The sequence below is a fragment of the Ochlerotatus camptorhynchus genome, unplaced genomic scaffold (assembly GCF_037179485.1).
Source record: "Ochlerotatus camptorhynchus isolate MF236.1 unplaced genomic scaffold, CSIRO-AGI_Acam_v1.1 ptg000168l, whole genome shotgun sequence".
Taxonomy (NCBI): Eukaryota; Metazoa; Arthropoda; class Insecta; order Diptera; family Culicidae; genus Ochlerotatus; species Ochlerotatus camptorhynchus.
Genome location: NW_027040658.1, coordinates 2,782 through 21,898, shown reverse-complemented (window position 1 = coordinate 21,898; position 19,117 = coordinate 2,782). Strand labels below are relative to the sequence as shown.

Here is a 19,117-nt window from a genome sequence, read left to right as displayed (position 1 = left end):
CTCGTCAATTTGAAATACAATTTAACTTTATTACATTTTATTGGATACCAGCAGAGGGTTGGTTTAGCCGGAAGTTACACTTCATAGGTTGGTTTGCATGTGTTTGTGCAACGGCTGTGAGTGTGTGTGTGTGGTATGACGAAGGGGATTTATTAACGTGAAATAAATGGTGATGGATGCAGATTAGAGTTTTTGTTGAATTCAATTCGACACATTTTGAATATGTGTATGTGTGTATTCAATCTAACCTCCACTGCCAGCAGTAGTATTATGTAAGAAATCTACTTGCAATAATCCTTGAAGTGATACTTGAATGCAGCTTTAGTCCGGGTGTTTGAATGTGATCTGCAGATCCAGCTCCTCATTTCAGAATGCCTGGTAATTCCCGTCCATTCCGCGGTCACTTTCACAAACAATAAGCCTCGCATTTAAACACTACCGTAATCATATGGATAATGGTACTCTAAAAAAACGTCCAGGTTTTGATAGGAGAAGTTTCAGAATCCGGCATGTAGGTATTTAGTTGTAATTGGAAATAGGCATTTATAATTTATTAATAATCAGATAGATCTCACCAAATTCCACCTCATAAATAGCACACGTTTGTTCACTCGCGGCAATCTAAAATAATCTTTCAGCCATGCACAGCATTTTCAAACACACACGAAATTTTCGGGCGTCCACTAAACGGTAAAAAAAAGTACCCCAAAAGTAAGTTCTTTTCACTCATCTCGGCACTATAGTGCAGGAACCCAAAAGTAGGTTAAGCGGGCCAAATTAGTTTTAATTTACTTGTGTGCAATTCGTATGGAATTTTCCACTCGCTTTATACCCAATAGTAAGTACTTTTTTCTTACCGTGTACACGGATAGAAATTGCCTTATACCTTTTGGCAAATTTCTATTGCTAATTATTCATAAAATGTATAAGTCAACTAATAAGCAGACGCCTTGCAAAAAGTTAATAAATATCATGTGTCAAATGAAATGTATATGCGGTCACACATACCTTTTATGCATTCTTATAGGACCTACGTGGTTTGTCTTATGGAATGTATAAGGCTGATGTTTTGGCAAAAATGTATAAGTGAAACGGGGCCTCCCTTAGCTCAGTCGGTAAAGGCGCAGCTACAAAGCAAGACCATGCTGGAGGTGGCTGGGTTCGATTTCCGGTTCGGTCTAGGAATTTTTCGGGTTGGAAAATTTCTCAACTTCCCTGGACATAGAAGTATGATTGGACTTGCCACACAATCATATCAATGCAAAAATGGTACAGGCATCGAGAGCTCTCAATTAACAACTGTGGAAGTGCATCTAGAACCAATGTTGCAAATTTTCGCATCAATGAAAACTCAGTACCAGTATTTGAGAGGTACAACTCACAATGTTCACTTTCCAACCAGGCTCTCACTACGAATAGGACAGAGGCAATAACAAAAATATTCCGACTCAACTCAGCGGGACAAATGCTGAGAATGTGTTCATCTAACCAGACTTACTCTCTCTCAGTCATTGAGCTTAGTCGTTCTGGTTAACCATGCTTCTAACTCGAGGTCTGAGTCAGAGTGTGTTGATAGAGACAAATTGAGTCAGAGTGAGTCCAAGACGGTTTTATGACAGGTGGGCAGGAACTCACGGTCTCCCAGTGTTGGTGAGTTCTTTGCCGTTAATGTTCACGAAAAGTTCACTATTTTGCTATACAGAAATTCAAAACAAAAATTTTTATCTGCGGATTTGAACAGTTTTTGACCTGTTTCATACTACCGGAAGGTGTATGCTGGTCACAAATGCCGTCCCAAACTGATTTCCTACTCAATTAATCAATATTTGATGTGAAATTCGCTAATAAACACGAGGCGCATTTCTTATAGCAAACATGCCATAACAAAATGGGTATGGTTCATTTAAGTAAACCATACCATACCCATTTTGTTATGGCATGTTTGCTATAAGAAATGCGCCTCGTGTTTATTAGCGAATTTCACATCAAATATTGATTAATTGAGTAGGAAATCAGTTTGGGACGGCATTTGTGACCAGCATACACCTTCCGGTAGTATGAAACAGGTCAAAAACTGTTCAAATCCGCAGATAAAAATTTTTGTTTTGAATTTCTGTATAGCAAAATAGTGAACTTTTCGTGAACATTAACGGCAAAGAACTCACCAACACTGGGAGACCGTGAGTTCCTGCCCACCTGTCATAAAACCGTCTTGCCTGGGTACGTTGATAAAGGGGCAAGGGAAATAAAACAACTTTATAGTAAGCGTGCAAAGGGGCGACTGTTGAACCTGAAAATAGATTCAGTGTCATGTCGGGGTCGCCACATTTTTGCAATAAACGCACAATGCATGGATGACAATGAGAATGTTGAAATTATTCATTTGGGTAAGTACAGAAACAATTATTTTTAAAACTGAAAAAGAAATATAAAATAATCTATTGTGATTTGCATTACAAATTATGTAACGTATGTGGGGAAAGGGTGATTTTTCGCTAATTATTATTACATAGGGGGCGGGGAATACAGGGCCAGATGGAACAAGAGTGCCACCGAAATGAAAACTATTTTTATATAAACTTTCGGAGATTGAAATTCCAAAATTATGCCGGATGCTCGATTTTTTTTAAACTTGTTTATTAATGTAAGAGTGGCATTCTTTCCCTATGTAATTTTGAATTTCAAGAAGTACCGCATTCAAGTCAATGGCATCAATTTCTATTGTACTTGTTTGAGTGATGAAATTTGATGATTTTTAACATCTTTTCAATAAATCTGAAATTTATGCAGAAAAACATGTATGTTTCGAAAAACTCGTCAACGCAGTTATTGGAGTCTCACGATGAAATGCTATCAGAATTGTATTGATATCTACCACCAAAAATATGCTATAAGCTAACCAAAAATACATCTCATAGTGATCAATTTTACCCCGGGGATCTATTTGCCCCCAGGCTACTGTAGTCATCTATAGGAGAAGAGATATGGCAAATGTCCACAGTTCATACAATTTCCAATAAAAATATTTAACTGTGTAGAACCCCCAAAACAGTCCATGTAGTTAATGAAGAGCCCCTATTTAATTATTATTGTTTATAAATCCAAAAACAATCTCTAGCCCTAATTTGCATCGTGACACAATTAAAAACAGGACACTTCGTGAGCTAAAGCACTAAACTAAGTACATTTAATTTTATGCGACAATATTTTTTGAATTAAAACAGAAAGTGTCCATCTTTCCCTCACTGCCCTCAAGATGCCTCGTTAGCGCAAAACCGTCCATTTGTTGCAACCTATTTCGCCTCCCCGCAGCAAAATTTAGGTGAGCATTGCTTAGTGGGTGAAGTGAAGACGGCAAAATCTGCATCAGTAAGAATAAAAACAATCAGCTTCACCAATGAAACAGAACGCGGAAAAAAAAAACTTTCTTTCTCTCTCTTTGTCGTGTCTCCGTATCCGTACATAATAACCAGTAAAATCTTGCTCAACCATTGACTCATAGCGAATTCGTTTATTATTCAGTTCCAACCTGGATCGGGTATCAAGATTGGGTTTGCTTGTTTTCTGACAAACGTCAGTTTGCTCGTTTGTTTTTAAAACCTAGATCAGGTTGAGATTTGCACTGACAAAAAGTTCGGTTTCGCACTCAGGTTGCTGTCGTTTTGCTCGTTGACTGAGAGCAAAAAAAATCTTTCTGTTACATCACATTGAAAGCTATTTCTGCTATCAGTGAGAGCAAACTGAAAACTCAATTTGATATCAATTTTTCCTGTTGATAACAAAACAAGTATTCAATTCGATGTTATGCTAAGGCAATGAAAACAAACCCGCAACAACATATTTTTGAAGAGCAAATGTACAGCAAAATTAAAACAAAATTTGGTATCAAATATGTCAATTGCGTAAACTGAAATCAAATTATGATTTCAGTTTGATGTTGATATCAAAACTTGATTTCAATTTGCTGTTATTTTGATGCTGGACTTTGCTCGGGTTGATACCTTATTTTGGTAACTTATTTATTTACTTTTTTATTTTATTTATTTAATAAATTATCAATCATTAAATAAACTAATTTATTAATAAACAAGATTATTAATACACTACTAAATAAAGAAATAAACAAATAATAATTCAATCAAAATATGAATAGGTAGAAAAATAAAAATATTATCTTAGAGATAAATATTCAATAACGAAATTATTTAAATAACAAATTAAAAAAGGCATAAGAATAAAATATTTATATATAAATTTTTGAATGATCAAATATTTATAAATTCATAACAAAAATAAAACAATTCATAATTAAATAACTAACTTAATACAAAAAAATAACCAGATAAATAAATAAATCAAAAAATAAAAAAAATAAAAAATATTAAATAGCAAAAATATTTAAATAAATAAATCAATAACTAAACAAATGAACTTCAAGAAAAAACGAATTGCTTAATAGATAACATTAGTAATAAATAAATCAGTAATTATCTAAGAAGCTTTTTCCTTTCCTTATATATTTATTTTCTTATTTGTTCATTTATTTATTTTATTATTAAGTAATTTATTATTTTTTTATAAATTATTTTTTTGAGTTTATTTTTATTTTATTAATCTAAATAAAACAGCAAAAAAGGTTATCTTCCATTTAATTCCACTTAATTAATTTCGGTATTCACGACAGATACGTATTTCGACTACAATGTGCAGTCTTCATCAGTGTCATTCCCACAAAACAACTTATCAAAATCTAACCCCCTTAAGTACTCATCCCCTAGGTAATAAAAAGTCAAGATCATAGGTATAAAAATGAAACTACAATGTGTTGAATCGGAACCTACCTAACTAATAAAAACCAAAAATGAGCAATTTATTTAATAAAGATTTATTTTTTTATACTTACTTATTTGTTACTTAATCTACAGGGTACGTGACGAATTTTTGCAGTAAATGACATTTTTGAGAAAAATTACACCAGTTAGCTATTCTAGCAATGAATGTTATGTGATTTATTTTCTTTCGCAAAATATGGAAGTTGTAACTAATTTTATTCAAAAAAAATCGCCTTCCCTTTCGACGACTGTAGCTAGACGCTTCCGGAAACTGCCATATGCACGTTTGACAATGTTTTAATCCATAGATGTCATCACTACCTTGATTTTAGCTTTCAGGGACTTAGTGTGTGGTGTTAGGGGTTCTATTAGTATTCCGTTCGACGATGCCCCGTACAAAATAATCCAACGGATTGATATCGGGATTGCTTAAGGGCCAAATTTCTTTCTCCCAAAATTCCGAAATATTTTCCGCAAGCCATTTATGTGTTTTATTAGCAGTATGAGCAGGTGCTCCGTTTTATCACTTTCCCAGGCCTTTTTTATATTATACACTGTTCTTTCAGACACATTTATCCACCGAATTATTTCTATTACGCTTACTCCGGCGCGCAACACCTTACACCTAACAGTATGAGCAATTCAGTGCTGCCAAATATATCTAAATCATGATCCGCAAGCATGAGAAATTACTATTTGAAATTTACTGCAAAAATTCGTCACGCACCCTGTAATTATTAATTCTTAAATAAAGGCATTTATTTATTTATTAAACCATTGAAACATTTATTTTTTCTTTATTGATCTGTTTATATCATTAAATTTTCAAATATGTTAATTATTTAATTATTTTTAAATTAAACAAATGAATAATTAAATACATTTTTAAATTTAAATGAAAATAAAAAAAATTAATGATTTTTGTTTTTGAACAAGTTCAAAAATGTTTTTATTTATTCATTTGTTTAATTTAAAAATAATTAATTAATAAATATATTTAAAACTTTATTTATTTATTTTTTTATTTGTTTCTTATAAAGTTTTATTTATTCATTTATTGATTCACCGAATTATTTATCAAGCTATTTATTAATTTTTTATACCATGCAATGTTAGTTAAATTTATTTTAAATATGTTTCTTTAATTTATTTAATTATTTATATATGGATTTATTTGTAAAATGATTATCTATTGATTTATTAATTTATTTATTTTTGTATTAAGGAATGCATTATTTTAATTAATGTATTGATTTCATAATTATTTATTGGTGGATTGTCTCCTAATTCATTCATTTGTTTGTTTTAGTATAATATATATTTTTTCTTTTAGTTTAATATTTTATTTATTCATAGATTGATTAACTTCCGATTTATTTAAATATTTATTTACTTATTTATAAAAAAAAAGTTGAAACATACTCAGAGGTTAACACATAACATCGCCAAGAGACGTGTGTGTGAGAAAACTTGGGAAATACTGTAAGAGTGCCGGTTACTTATTTATTTTCTATTTTATTTTATTTATTTAACAATTTCCAATGGTCTACATCAGTTAATAAATAGGGGAAATGCAGGTAATGTCGGCCTAAGTGTCCCTAATTTGGGCCCATACATAAATTCAGCAATCGACTAAATTTTCAATAGCAACCAAAATTATCCATTAGAAACGTCCCAATAACGCGTTCATTTAGATACAATTGATAAAAAGCAGATTTTTAGCGATGGGCCCAATCTTAGATCCATAGGCCAACATTAGAGACATTTCCCCTATATAAATTATTATAAATAATTTTTTTTTTCCTTGATTCATTTCCGTCGATCTTGTTTTCCGCAGGCCTGCTGGGGTGATAGATAATCACGCTTACCACCACACCACTTGCGCCGCTGATTATTTTTTTAAATAATATTATTTTTTATTTACTAAACTATCTACCTCTTTAATATTTATGTTATTTTTTATTATATTGGTTAGGGGAAAAGTTGGCTTCGGAAATACCTTAACCTATTACCGCCAGGGAGTAAACAACGTCCTTGAGAGCTCAATTCTGGCATGTGGATACATTGTGTTTCAGAGCAACTATTGGCCAAATTTGAGTGTTCTAGGACTTTGTTTACCCCCCTGACGATAATAGGTTAAGGTATTGCCAAAGCCAACTTTTCCCCTAAGTCTTTCATTTATTTTTTTATTTAGCAATGTTCTGTATCTGGTTTATTCATTTATTTTTGATTTTTTTTTTCTATTAAAACATTTAGGTATTTAGTTGTTTTTCTTTTGTTGGATTCATTAATTTATCTCTTTAGGGGCTGTTCATAAACTATGTAGACAGTTTAGGGGGGAGGGAGGTTGACACTTATCCACGGCCCATACAAATTTAAAAAAAAATGTATGGACAATTGTCTACGCAGGGGAAGGGTCCCAAAAGACTGTCAACGTAGTTTATGGACAGCCCCTTATCTATTTATTTATATATTTACAGTTTTTTATTTATATTTCATTTTATTTTATATTCTCTTGTTTTCACGTCTTCTTCTTTATTAACTTCCCTTTTTTTATTTTTTATTATCTTCTTTTTTCACCACCTTTTTTCTCTGTAGCCTTCGTGCGTTTCTTACTATCCGCCATGTTTTCGATTTGCTCCAATTGCCGCTTCACTTCGTCTGCGTCCTTATAATGCTCTTCTCGTCTTCGGTTGCTTGTTTTTCTTCAATTACTTCTCTCTTCTTTACATCTCCTTCGCAATTTTCTTGCTTCGTCTTGAATCCGTGTCTTCTTCTTGCCTTCTCCGGACATTCTTCTGGTTTGCATTCTTCATCCGCATCTTCGCCTTTTTTCATTTATTTTCGCTCAGTTACATTTCCATTAATCTTCTTCTGCTCGGGCTTCTTCTGTTTACTCTCCATCATCTTCTCAGTTTCTACATTTTCGTTTGCCCTCTTCTTCGTCAGCTTTCTTCCTGTTATCCTTTTCATCTTCTTCCGTCCTCTTCACCACGTTTCATCCGTTCCGTCCGGCTGGTTGATTCAATATCGTATTTCACTCTGGCTGTTTCGAACTTCCTGCAGTGGCGGACAACAGTCCCACAGCATTCGCAAACTGGTGGTGATGATTTTTTCAGCAAAACTCGTGTGTAAGCCTTGTATGGCCAATCCGCAGTCGAGTGAGCACTCGCTGGTCGGTGGAACTTTGCTGGTCAGTCCACTTTTCGGATTCGTATTTAACCTCCTTCAACTTGACTGCCGTTAATTGCGCCCCAGCGTTCTTCCCAGCTCCAACACCTGGATCCTACTTCCCTGGCGTGATCAGAGATTTGTCTCAGAAAATCCCGACAACGCCGATTGCGATTGAGCACAGGCCCTTTGGAGTGAGAGGCAGTCACGATTACCATAACACCACTGATCAATTGAGATTGAAAATAAGTAAAACTAATTTCATGATAATTTCGGGGAATCGAATAAATGAGAACTTCTTTCTTGTATTGCTTGTTGCTATTAATTGTGTTCGGAAGATGGTACTGTGTATAGGAGCGATCTGTCAATTTGTTAGTTTTGTGTCACAAAGCGAAGTGATTATTAAAACGAAGCTCTTTCAGATGATGTAAGCTACGAACGCAGTGTTCCAAAAATCATTTGAATTTCATACACAAGGATCAATCAAATCAAAACCTTTCATCAGCAACAAATCAAACAATCTGCAACGCGCTTCATCAGCAATGCATTCGGACGGCGATTCTACTCCCCCACATATCTAAGGCACGTTTCTTTAGTGCGGCCTCTGTAACTTATGGCAATTAAAATGCAATTCATTATTGTTTTGGACTTGGAATAGATAATATCTAGGTAGATCCTTTTCATAAAACCATGTGGTTTTAACTTGTGTAGTAACCGATATATTTTTCAAAAACAAAGATCCCAATGGACTGTATTCTATATTTTGTTACCTAGGTAAGATGCAAATTTTCTGTTTTCTGAAAAGGTGTTCACATGAACAAGGTTCACAAGATAGCGAATAATTTAGTTTTGAAACATTGTATACAATTTTCTCGGCAGTTGAGTTGAACAAAATTACCTCGGGAAGAAAATGATACATGCAGGATTTACATCCCAGTCCTTGAAGTATCCCAAACAACTAAACACATGCACACTGTCAAGTGATCAAAGAGCCTTGTTTTCCCCTCCTCTGGATCCCCATCCACGTCCATCCCCCTGCTAGGCTAAAGTGATAAATGGTCAAGACATTGCAATCCGCTGACTGTCTGTCGCAAGAGAAGCCACCAAAACGACCGTCCACCCAAAAATGTCCTTCCGAGAACGTGTGCTTTTTGTATGAGCACTTTTGGGACTGTTCCAACAACCAACAAGCGGCCCTACGAGTAAGACGGGAAAATGTACTGCGCCTATGTGCTTTGAATACCGTGCCGACCGAGAACCGGAGAAGTTCGGTTGCAAATTTCCATTTCCGTTCCGGCTGTTTCCCTTCCCAAACCATGGAAGGACTTTTCCCGCATGACTTGGTGTCGAGCAACGCTATTACGAATTTATACGCGTGTAATCTCCACACCCTGAGCGTGTGAAACTTCTGGTCCCAGCCCAAATGGAAAGGATGGGGAGCTATGTGGGTGGGTGGGTGGTCTGACGAATGGCAGCAGAAAATTCCAACAAGGTGCCTGTTGGTGGCACACACTGTTGCTTCCCCCCAAAAGCGTAGTCGGTCGCCGTCGTGACGCCACCTTTTTGCACTGCTTTCCAATCCAGGTTATGTGTGAGAGTTCTACCTACGTAGGTCGGTTGGCACACGGTCCTGTGTCGGTGATATATGAGATGATAAAATTTTAAATGTAAATGCAATTAAAAACTTTTATTATGAGTCTCGGCGGAGGTGCGTTCGCCATTTAGCGGAGAGGTAAATGCTGGCAGTCTGAAATTTCAGCGAATTGAAGAGTGGCAGATGGTTCGTGGAAAGACAAACGATGTAATAATGGCTACAATGAAACAAGTTGGGTTGGTGGGGCAAAACAGGAGGCCGGCAATGATCCGTGGAATGAATTGTTAATCCTTCATTTCAGGATTGGGAAATGGAACGTAAATATTTGTGATGAATATCCATCTGTGCGAGACGCTGCGATCGGATGGCTTATGATATAACATCTGAATAATGATGACAGAAATACAGAAAATTTATTGGTTTCTTGAAAGATTTTTGAATTAATTTTTTGGTTTTCCGATTTTTTAAATGAATTTTAAATTCACTGTTTGTTTTCTGATTCTTTCATTGCAGCATCCGTGGGCAAACAGATTAAAGGCGGCTATCTATTGCGATACAAAAGTAAGTATTTTAGAATTTCAACAACTCATGAAAGTTCAAATTTCCAACTCTGCCGACGGTTTCACAATAAATCACATCTCATAATTGATTTCGTTCGGTAACCCTTACACTTGCATTCGAACCGAACATCTCCGGCAGCTGCTGAAAATAGTTCGCACTGCTGCCATTCCGCACTGAATTCCATCGGGATCAACGAGGCATCCCCAAAGACCATAAATCTTCCTTTGGGATTCCAACATCCACCAGCTCAAATTACTGACCATTCTCACCGTCTCTCCCTAATTCCACAAACATCTCAACCGTGACAGGTTGAGGAAGTGGGAGAGAGAGACTGACCATCCGTAATGTGTCCCCGCGTGTTCATTCGTGCCAGGCAGCACCATACGGTGGATGTCATAATCAATCATCGTTCGCGTTCAACGGTACGAAGTGGTGGTGGCAGAAACTGGAAAAGCTGTTGGACGTCGCACTTCATATCGCGTCTCACTGTAAGCTGCAGCAGCTGTGACATTTTGCTACCCTCCGATGATGACGACGGAGGCAATATATTTCATAAGAAAACGATTTGGAGCCTCAATTTAGACTAATGCCATGGAACAATGTTCATTCCATTTCCATTCCATTTCCATTCCATTTCCATTCCATTTCCATTCCATTTCCATTCCATTTCCATTCCATTTCCATTCCATTTCCATTCCATTTCCATTCCATTTCCATTCCATTTCCATTCCATTTCCATTCCATTTCCATTCCATTTCCATTCCATTTCCATTCCATTTCCATTCCATTTCCATTCCATTTCCATTCCATTTCCATTCCATTTCCATTCCATTTCCATTCCATTTCCATTCCATTTCCATTCCATTTCCATTCCATTTCCATTCCATTTCCATTACATTTCCATTCCATTTCCATTCCATTTCCATTTCCATTCCATTTCCATTCCATTTCCATTCCATTTCCATTCCATTTCCATTCCATTTCCATTCCATTTCCATTCCATTTCCATTCCATTTCCATTCCATTTCCATTCCATTTCCATTCCATTTCCATTCCATTTCCATTCCATTTCCATTCCATTTCCATTCCATTTCCATTCCATTTCCATTCCATTTCCATTCCATTTCCATTCCATTTCCATTCCATTTCCATTCCATTTCCATTCCATTTCCATTCAGTTTCCATTCCATTTCCATTCCATTTCCATTCCATTTCCATTCCATTTCCATTCCATTTCCATTCCATTTCCATTCCATTTCCATTCCATTTCCATTCCATTTCCATTTCAATTTTTCACTAAAATTTCGTTCTTACTTCGATTTTACTTCTTTTCCTATTCTGATTTCTTTTCCATTTTTTCCAAAACTGCAGATCTTGGTTTCATAATTTACCTAAAACTCTCGTACCCTTGCTAAAGTTTCCGGTAATTTCCTGATTTTCTCAGAACAGCGATAATTTCACTGAGGTTAATTGAACTGCCTTGATATTCTCTAATCTTCTCTGATGTGCTTGAAATTTTCCCAAAGTTCTCGTAATTCTCCTGAAGAGCTTCTCTGAAGCTCTGAAATGAATGGAAACTTCCGAAAAAACTATAATTATTCCTGAAGCTCTCATGACTTCTATGAATTTCTTGAAATATTTCTTAAGTTCTTTGTAGTTTTCTGGACTTCCATGAAATATTTCTGAGCTTCTTGAAACTGTCTTCCCCATTTTGGAACTAACCCAGATCATAACACTTCTCCAAAAGTTTAGCCATTCCTCAAATTCTCTGAAATCCCTGAATTAATTGGAGCTTCTTTTATGTTTTCATAATTTTCCTCAAGTTCTTCGGACATCGCTGAAGTGCTCTTGACTTCCTAGCTAAAAGTTCTCCGAATATTCCTGACATTCTTAGAACTTTTTAAACTGCCTTACATCACTTGAAGTTTCCTAGGAGAGCCCAAAACTTTTACAGAAGATTAGAAAACTTTCCTCATGTTCCTGCAGTCAGTTCAAAAAACATTTTCAAAGTTCCTTAAATTTTCGTGAAGTTATCAGGACTGCCCCAAAGTTGATGAGGTTCATATAATAACCCAGAAATTTAAGGAGCGGTTCTAAATATCTCTGGAATTGTCCGAAAAATGTCCGAAAATCTATAACCATCCGTGAAGCTCTCAAGAGTTCAAGGAAGTTCCTGAAATATTTCCATGCTCCTTTGTAGTTTTCGGGACTTCCCAGAAATATTTATGAAATTCTCGGAACTGTTTTGTATATTTTGGAACGTACCCTTGCATATCCTAATTTTTCCCAAAATTCTGAACATTCCTCAATATATCGGAATATCCCGGAAGTTATTGGAACCGCACTCAAGATCTCTGAGCATCCTTGAAGCTTCCCAGAGCTTCTGGAAACTTCTTCTAAGTTTTTACAATTTTCCTCAAGTTTGTGGGACATCTATGAAGTATTCTTGACTTCCTAAAAGTTCTCCGAACATTCCTGAAGTTCTCAGAACTTTTTAAAAATTGCTGTAGATTTACTGAAGCTAATTGTAACTGCCTTAAAGCTCTTAAAGCTTCCTCCCAAAACTGTTCCAGAAGTTCAAGAAACTTCCCAGAAGTTCTCGGAACTTCTTCAATGTTCCCAAAAATTTTCGTGAAGTCCAAAGTAAAATAAGACTGCCCAAAAGTTCTCTATTATTACCTGAACTTCTCATTATTCTCTTGATGACGTTTGAGGAATATTCCAGATATGTATATAACTGAACTTCTCTGAAATTTTTATCACTTCTATAGGTTCCCGATGTTTTCCTAAACTTAATAAAACTGTCCTAAGGATATCGAAATTTCCCTGAAGTACCCGCAATTTTTTCTGATGATCCTCAAGCAGTGGAAAATAAATGCAGCAACTTGGTTGTAACTAAACCAAGTCACATAGAAGTTAACTCAACTGTTTTGCTGTTTGCTGTGAGCTGCTAGGGCCATGAAACTGTTGGTGACTGTTACGTCAGAGACGCTTTCACACTGAACATCAGCAAAAAGAGAAAAGAGTCATACCTTGGATTTTATTTACCTTGCTTTTATTTTTGACATATAACCGTTTGTCTACTTGAATAAACACGTTTCGGTAATAAACAAGTGTTCGAGTTTCCATATATTCCTACGTGATTGAAAGTTCCCTGCGGTCGTTTCTCTGCTTTGGCCATTACTTTATCAACAGGTTATGGGCCCAGTTACGGAATTTGCGGAATCAGTTCGGTTTCGGCGGTGAAAAAACGGATTTTTTTGTTTGTGTTGTTTTGGTGTCTTCGGCTGGTGCAAAAGCTGGGCTGTGTGGTGTGGAGTTGTCACTCCCAGAAAGTTGCTGGATGTGAGCAGGATGGCGGATGTTGGGAAGTTCTCAATCATCAAGCTCGGGAACAGCAACTATGGAACTTGGAAGTTCCAAATGGAAATGTTTTTGACCAGAGAGGAACTTTGGCACACGGTGGATGAAGTAAAACCGGAACCGGAGACAGAAGCTTGGCGGAAAGCGGATAAAAAAGCCAGAGCCACTATTGGATTGTGCATCGAGCAGAGCCAGTACCCTCTCATCAAAAATTGCAGATCAGCGAGAACGGTATGGGATGCGTTAAAGGCGTATCATGAGAAAACGACAATGACGTCCCAGTTGTCGTTGTTGATCCGACTTTGTGATTCAAAGCTCGCGGAATCTGGAGACGTCGAAAAGCATCTTCTGGAAATGGATACGCTGTTCGACAAGTTGGAAAATGCTGGCTTGGATCTGGAGGAAAAGCTGAAAATTGCTATGGTTTTGAGAAGCATGCCGGAGTCGTACCACTTCTTGGCATCAGATTTGGAGGCTCGGCCGGACGCCGATATCACCATGGAGCTGGTTCGTTCGAAGCTCATGGATGAGTACCATAAACGGATGGAGCGGAGCGGAAAGTCGTCGTCGAAGGAACAGGTGCTCAAGACACAGAAAGCGAGCACGGAGAAACTCTGCTATTTCTGCAAGAAACCCGGTCACTTCAGGCGGGATTGCAGGAAGTGGCAGGCGCAGACGAATGCGGCTGGAGGCGAATCTTCTGGAAGTCAACCAACGGGCAAGAATCAGGCAGGCAGGCGACCAATAAGGATGAAGTTGCTGCAGTGTTTTCGGTGATAGAAAAAAAGTGAATCCACTAGTTTGGCAAAAAGAACAAGTGCTTGGACAGTTGATAGCGGTGCGTCGTGCCACATGACCTGCGACGAGCGGTTTTTTGATGAATTGGTCGAGTCACCGAAAGCACAGGTGTCAATGGCCAACAGAAACAGTGCACGGTCAGGCGGTTTTGGCAGCGGCTCTGTCAGAGGTGTCACGGGAGCAGGATCCGAAGCTCGGAAAGGTTCTCTATGTGCCTGGGTTGGACAGTGGGCTGCTGTCCGTCTGCAAAATAGCGGACAAAGGCTATAATGTTTTGTTCAAGCGTGACAGCGTCGAAGTCATTGACCAGTCGAACAAGGTGATTGCGCTGGGAGGACGTAGTGGTGATTTGTACGAGTTGAAGCAGACCGAGTGCGCAGCGGTGGTTAAACAGAAGAACCAGACCATCAATTGCCAGCATACGTGGCATCGGCGGTTCGGACATCGGCATCATTCGGTGTTCGACAGGATCAAGAATGAGGAGCTCGTGCTAGGGATGAAGATGGTCGACTGCGGCGCAAGAGTCGTGTGTGAGCATTGCCTGGAAGGAAAAATGACGCGCTTACCATTCCCGCAGCAGTCGGTACTAAAAACCACACAGCCTCTGGATTTGATACATACGGACCTGTGTGGTCCTATGAGCAACACGACGGTCGGAGGGCGTAAGTACTGTATGACCCTTATCGACGATTACAGCCGTTATCTCGTCTTGTACTTGCTGACAGATAAGGCTCAGGCGAAGAATTGCATTAAGGGCTACGTGCGGTTGGTGGAAAACAAGTTTGGACGAAAGCCGCGGATTATTCGTTCCGATCGCGGCAGTGAATTTGTCAACAAAGAGCTCAAGCAATTCTACAGCGACGAAGGGATCGAAATGCAGCTGACAGCCGGTTACTCGCCGGAACAAAACGGTGTTGCCGAGCGCCGTAACCGTTATTTGCAAGAGATGGCAATGTGTCTGCGTCTTGATGCTGGCTTAGAGAAGCAGTATTGGGGAGAGGCAATCGCAACGGCTGCATGCATTCAGAATCGCTTGCCAAGCCGTGCAGTGGATAAAACTCCATTCGAGTTATGGAGCGGGCAGAAACCAGACATCAGTCATCTGAAGGTGTTTGGTTGTCAGACTTTTGTCCATATTCCCGACGTGAAGCGAGGCAAGTTGGATAGTAGGGCGAAGAAACTTATCTTCGTTGGCAACGCTTGCGGATCCAAGGCCTACCGATTTCTAGACAAGCAGACGAACAAGATTACCATCAGCCGGGACGCTAAGTTCTTGGAACTAGGCTCGCAGCTTCAGGAGGAGCGGATTCTGGAATCGTCGGAAGAGTTGCTGCTTGATTTGGAGGAAGTGCCACCGGAAGAGGAGCTGGATGCTTCGCAACAGCAGGCGGAGGTCGAGCCAACGGCAACTGAAAGCGGTGCTGATTTGAGTCTGCAGTAAGAGCCATCATTTCACGATTTTAGCGACTCGAGTTCAACCGATGAAGAGTTCCTTGATCCGATTGAAATGGACGCAAGTGTCGAAGGGCCACGAAGATCGCGGCGGTCCAATGCTGGCGTACTGCCGAAGCGTATGGAGGATTACGTTGTTGGCGTGGTGCGACTGAGTGAGAGTGAACCAAAGGACTACAAGGAAGCGATCAACAGTGTCAACAAAACGGAGTGGGTCAGAGCCATGGACGAAGAATACCAGTCCCTTCAGTCCAGAGGTACCTGGTCCTTCGTGCCGTTGCCTGCGGGGCGAATAGCGATCGGCTCAAAATGGGTGTTCAAAGAGAAGAAGGACTCGTTTGGGCAGACAGTGTGTTTTAAAGCAAGGCTGGTTGCCCAAGGATTCGCGCAGCGTTTCGGTGTGGATTATGGAGAGGTATTCGCACCGGTAGCTATGCAGGCAACGCTGAGAGTTCTTCTAACTGTCGCGGGTCACCGGAAATATCATGTGCGACACGTAGACGTGAAGAATGCCTACTTGAATGGAAGCCTAGACGAGGAGATATTCATGCTTCAGCCGCCCGGGTACTTGGTACCGGGTAAGGAGAAGCTCGTTTGTAGGCTGGAGCGCAGTCGGTCTGGAACAGCACAGTCAAGGAGATCTTGCTGGAGCTCGGCTTTCGCCAATCGGAATCGGATGCTTGCTTGTATTCAAAACAGCTGCAGAGCGGTGAGTGGATGTATGTGCTACTGCACGTCGACGATATGGTAGTTGCGGCCAAGGAGGAACGAGAAATAGCACGGTTGGAGAATTCTTTGCGGAAGAAAATCGATATCACGTCTCTTGGTGAGGTCAGTCATTTCCTCGGCATCAAGGTGAGGAAGGTTGAAGCCAGAGTGTTCTGTCTCAGCCAACGAGCGTTCATTCGAGAGATTGCTTGTCGTTTTGGGCTCGATAAAGCGAAGCAGTCGAAGTACCCCTTGGATGTTGGCTACTGGAAGCAGAACAGTGAGGCACTACCCGACAACGAGCAGTATCACAGCTTGGTAGGTGCGCTCTTGTATGTGTCAACAAATACGAGACCTGACATTTCGGCGGCAGTGTCTATCCTAAGCCGGAAGAGTAGCTGTCCCACTCAGATGGATTGGGTTGAACTGAAGAGGGTGGTGCGCTACTTAATCGGAACGGAGAATTATGAGCTGAAACTGGATGGCGGACAAGCAAAAGGATTGACACTCAGCGGTTTCAGCGACGCGGATTGGGCAGGAGATTCGCTAGACAGAAAGTCAACCAGTGGGTTCCTGTTTCAAGTCGGTCAAGCAACGGTTAGCTGGGCGAGCCGCAAACAGAATTGTGTGGCGACATCTACGATGGAAGCCGAATATAACGCGCTCTCCGAAGCGGCATCGGAAGCAGTTTGGTTGCGTAGGTTGTTGAACGAACTCGGCGAGGAACAGCAGGAAGCCACAGTTATCCACGAGGACAATCGAAGCTGCATTGACTTTGTCTCGTTGGAGCGGCAGAACAAGCGCAGCAAGCACATAGACACCAAATTGCATCACGCTAAGGATCTGTGTGTCAGAGCAATCATTCAGCTGAAACACTGCCCCACTGAAAGTATGGTTGCCGACATTTTCACAAAGTCTTTGGGTCCGATGAAGATCGGCCAGTTCGCGAAGAGTCTTGGGCTCGTTAGGAAGGAGTAAGAGCAGAAAGTTCAGTGTTTAGCGAGGAGGAGTGTTGGTGACTGTTACGTCAGAGACGCTTTCACACTGAACATCAGCAAAAAGAGAAAAGAGTCATACCTTGGATTGTATTTACTTTGCTTTTATTTTAGACATATACACCTCTATTCCCGTTTTCGTTCGAATCGTTCGTTCGTACGAACGACTCGATTCGAACGAGTTCGAAAACGGCATTCTGGTTTTCGTACGAACCCGTTCGAACGAAAGCTTTTTCGAAAATAAACAGTGTTAGTGGTACCAGATGCACTTTGACATTTCTTAACAATTCGAAGCATAGACCGCGCACGAAATTGACATTATTCGGTCAAGTGGACTGTCAAACGATGTCAACAAAACAATAACATTGTTGAAATTGTTTGGTTGAAAATTTGAAAATCTCACTAATTTGAAAAGATAACTTCCTGATGTCTTCTGAGAAGTTGTTAAGCAGAAAGTTGGCCACCTTTTGGGACGATTCAGTTTCCGGCAGGATACAAGTCTGATCTTGTGGATGATCCGGAATATCCGTAAAAGTGGTCAATTCATGAAACTGATCCTAGAACTCCACGTTTTTTAGAAACCACTCATAAACGACTTATCAGAATAAATTCGGAGTTGTGACCGAAATATGGACACTGGGGACTACAGGATGGTCCACTAAAAGAACCGGAACATCCGTAAAAGTGGTCAATTCATGAAACTGATCCTAGAGCTCCGCGGTTTTTTCAAAACCACTCATAAACGTCTTATCAGAATGAATTCGGAGTTGTAACTGGAATATGGACCCTGCGGACCACGAGATGGTTCACCGGAAGATCCGGAACATCAGAAAAGTGGTCAATTCATGAAACTGATCCTAGAGCTCCGTGGATTTTTCAAACCACTTATAGACGTCTTATCAGAATGTATTTGGAGGGACTACATGATGGTCCACCGGAAGATCCGGAACATCCGTAAAAGTGGTCAATTCATTAAACTGATCCTAGAGCTCTACGGATTTTTCGGAACCACTCATAAACGTCTTGTCGGAATGTATTCGGAGTTGTGTTCAGAAATAAGTATATGGAGACTACAGGTTGGTCCACTGGAAGATCCGGAACATCCCTAAAAGTGCTCAATTCATGAAATTGATCCTTGAGCTCCACGATTTTTTAGAAAGCACTCATAGACATCTTATCACAATAAAATCGGAGTTTTGAAAGACAGTTTATACTGGGGACCACGGGATGGTCCATAAAAAGATCCGAAAGATCATCAAAAATTCCGTTAAAAGTGTCTAGAAGTTATTAATTACTTAAATACCACCTAGAGATCATCCATGATAATAAATAAAAAATGTGTCTATCAGCAGTTCTTAAAAACCATAGAGTGCTTAGATCAGTTTTCTTGACCTATCCACTTTAATGGATGTTCCGGATATTCCGAAGGACCATCCAATGGACCCTGGGGTCCATTTTCCAGTCACAACTCCGAGTTCATTCTGATGAGTTGTCTATTATTTTCCAGAGGAGCGTTCATGGTCTCCAGGGTCTGTTTTCCGATCATAACTCCGAATTCATAATTATAAGACGTCTATGAGAGCTTACGAAAAAAAAAACGGAGTTTTTGGATCAGTTCCATGGATTGAGCCTTTTTACGGATG

At 39.3% G+C, this 19,117-nt stretch overlaps 1 long non-coding RNA gene across 1 annotated transcript in view; it reads left to right on the top strand.

Moving 5' to 3' along the window:
* The window catches only part of LOC135701562 (uncharacterized), a 109,032-nt gene extending 98,874 nt beyond the window's left edge, over positions 1 to 10,158 (top strand). The window contains exon 3 of the long non-coding RNA XR_010517626.1: positions 10,111 to 10,158. This is a non-coding gene — a long non-coding RNA (uncharacterized LOC135701562). The remainder of the gene's footprint in view (positions 1 to 10,110) is intronic.
* Positions 10,159 to 19,117: the final 8,959 nt, after the last annotated feature.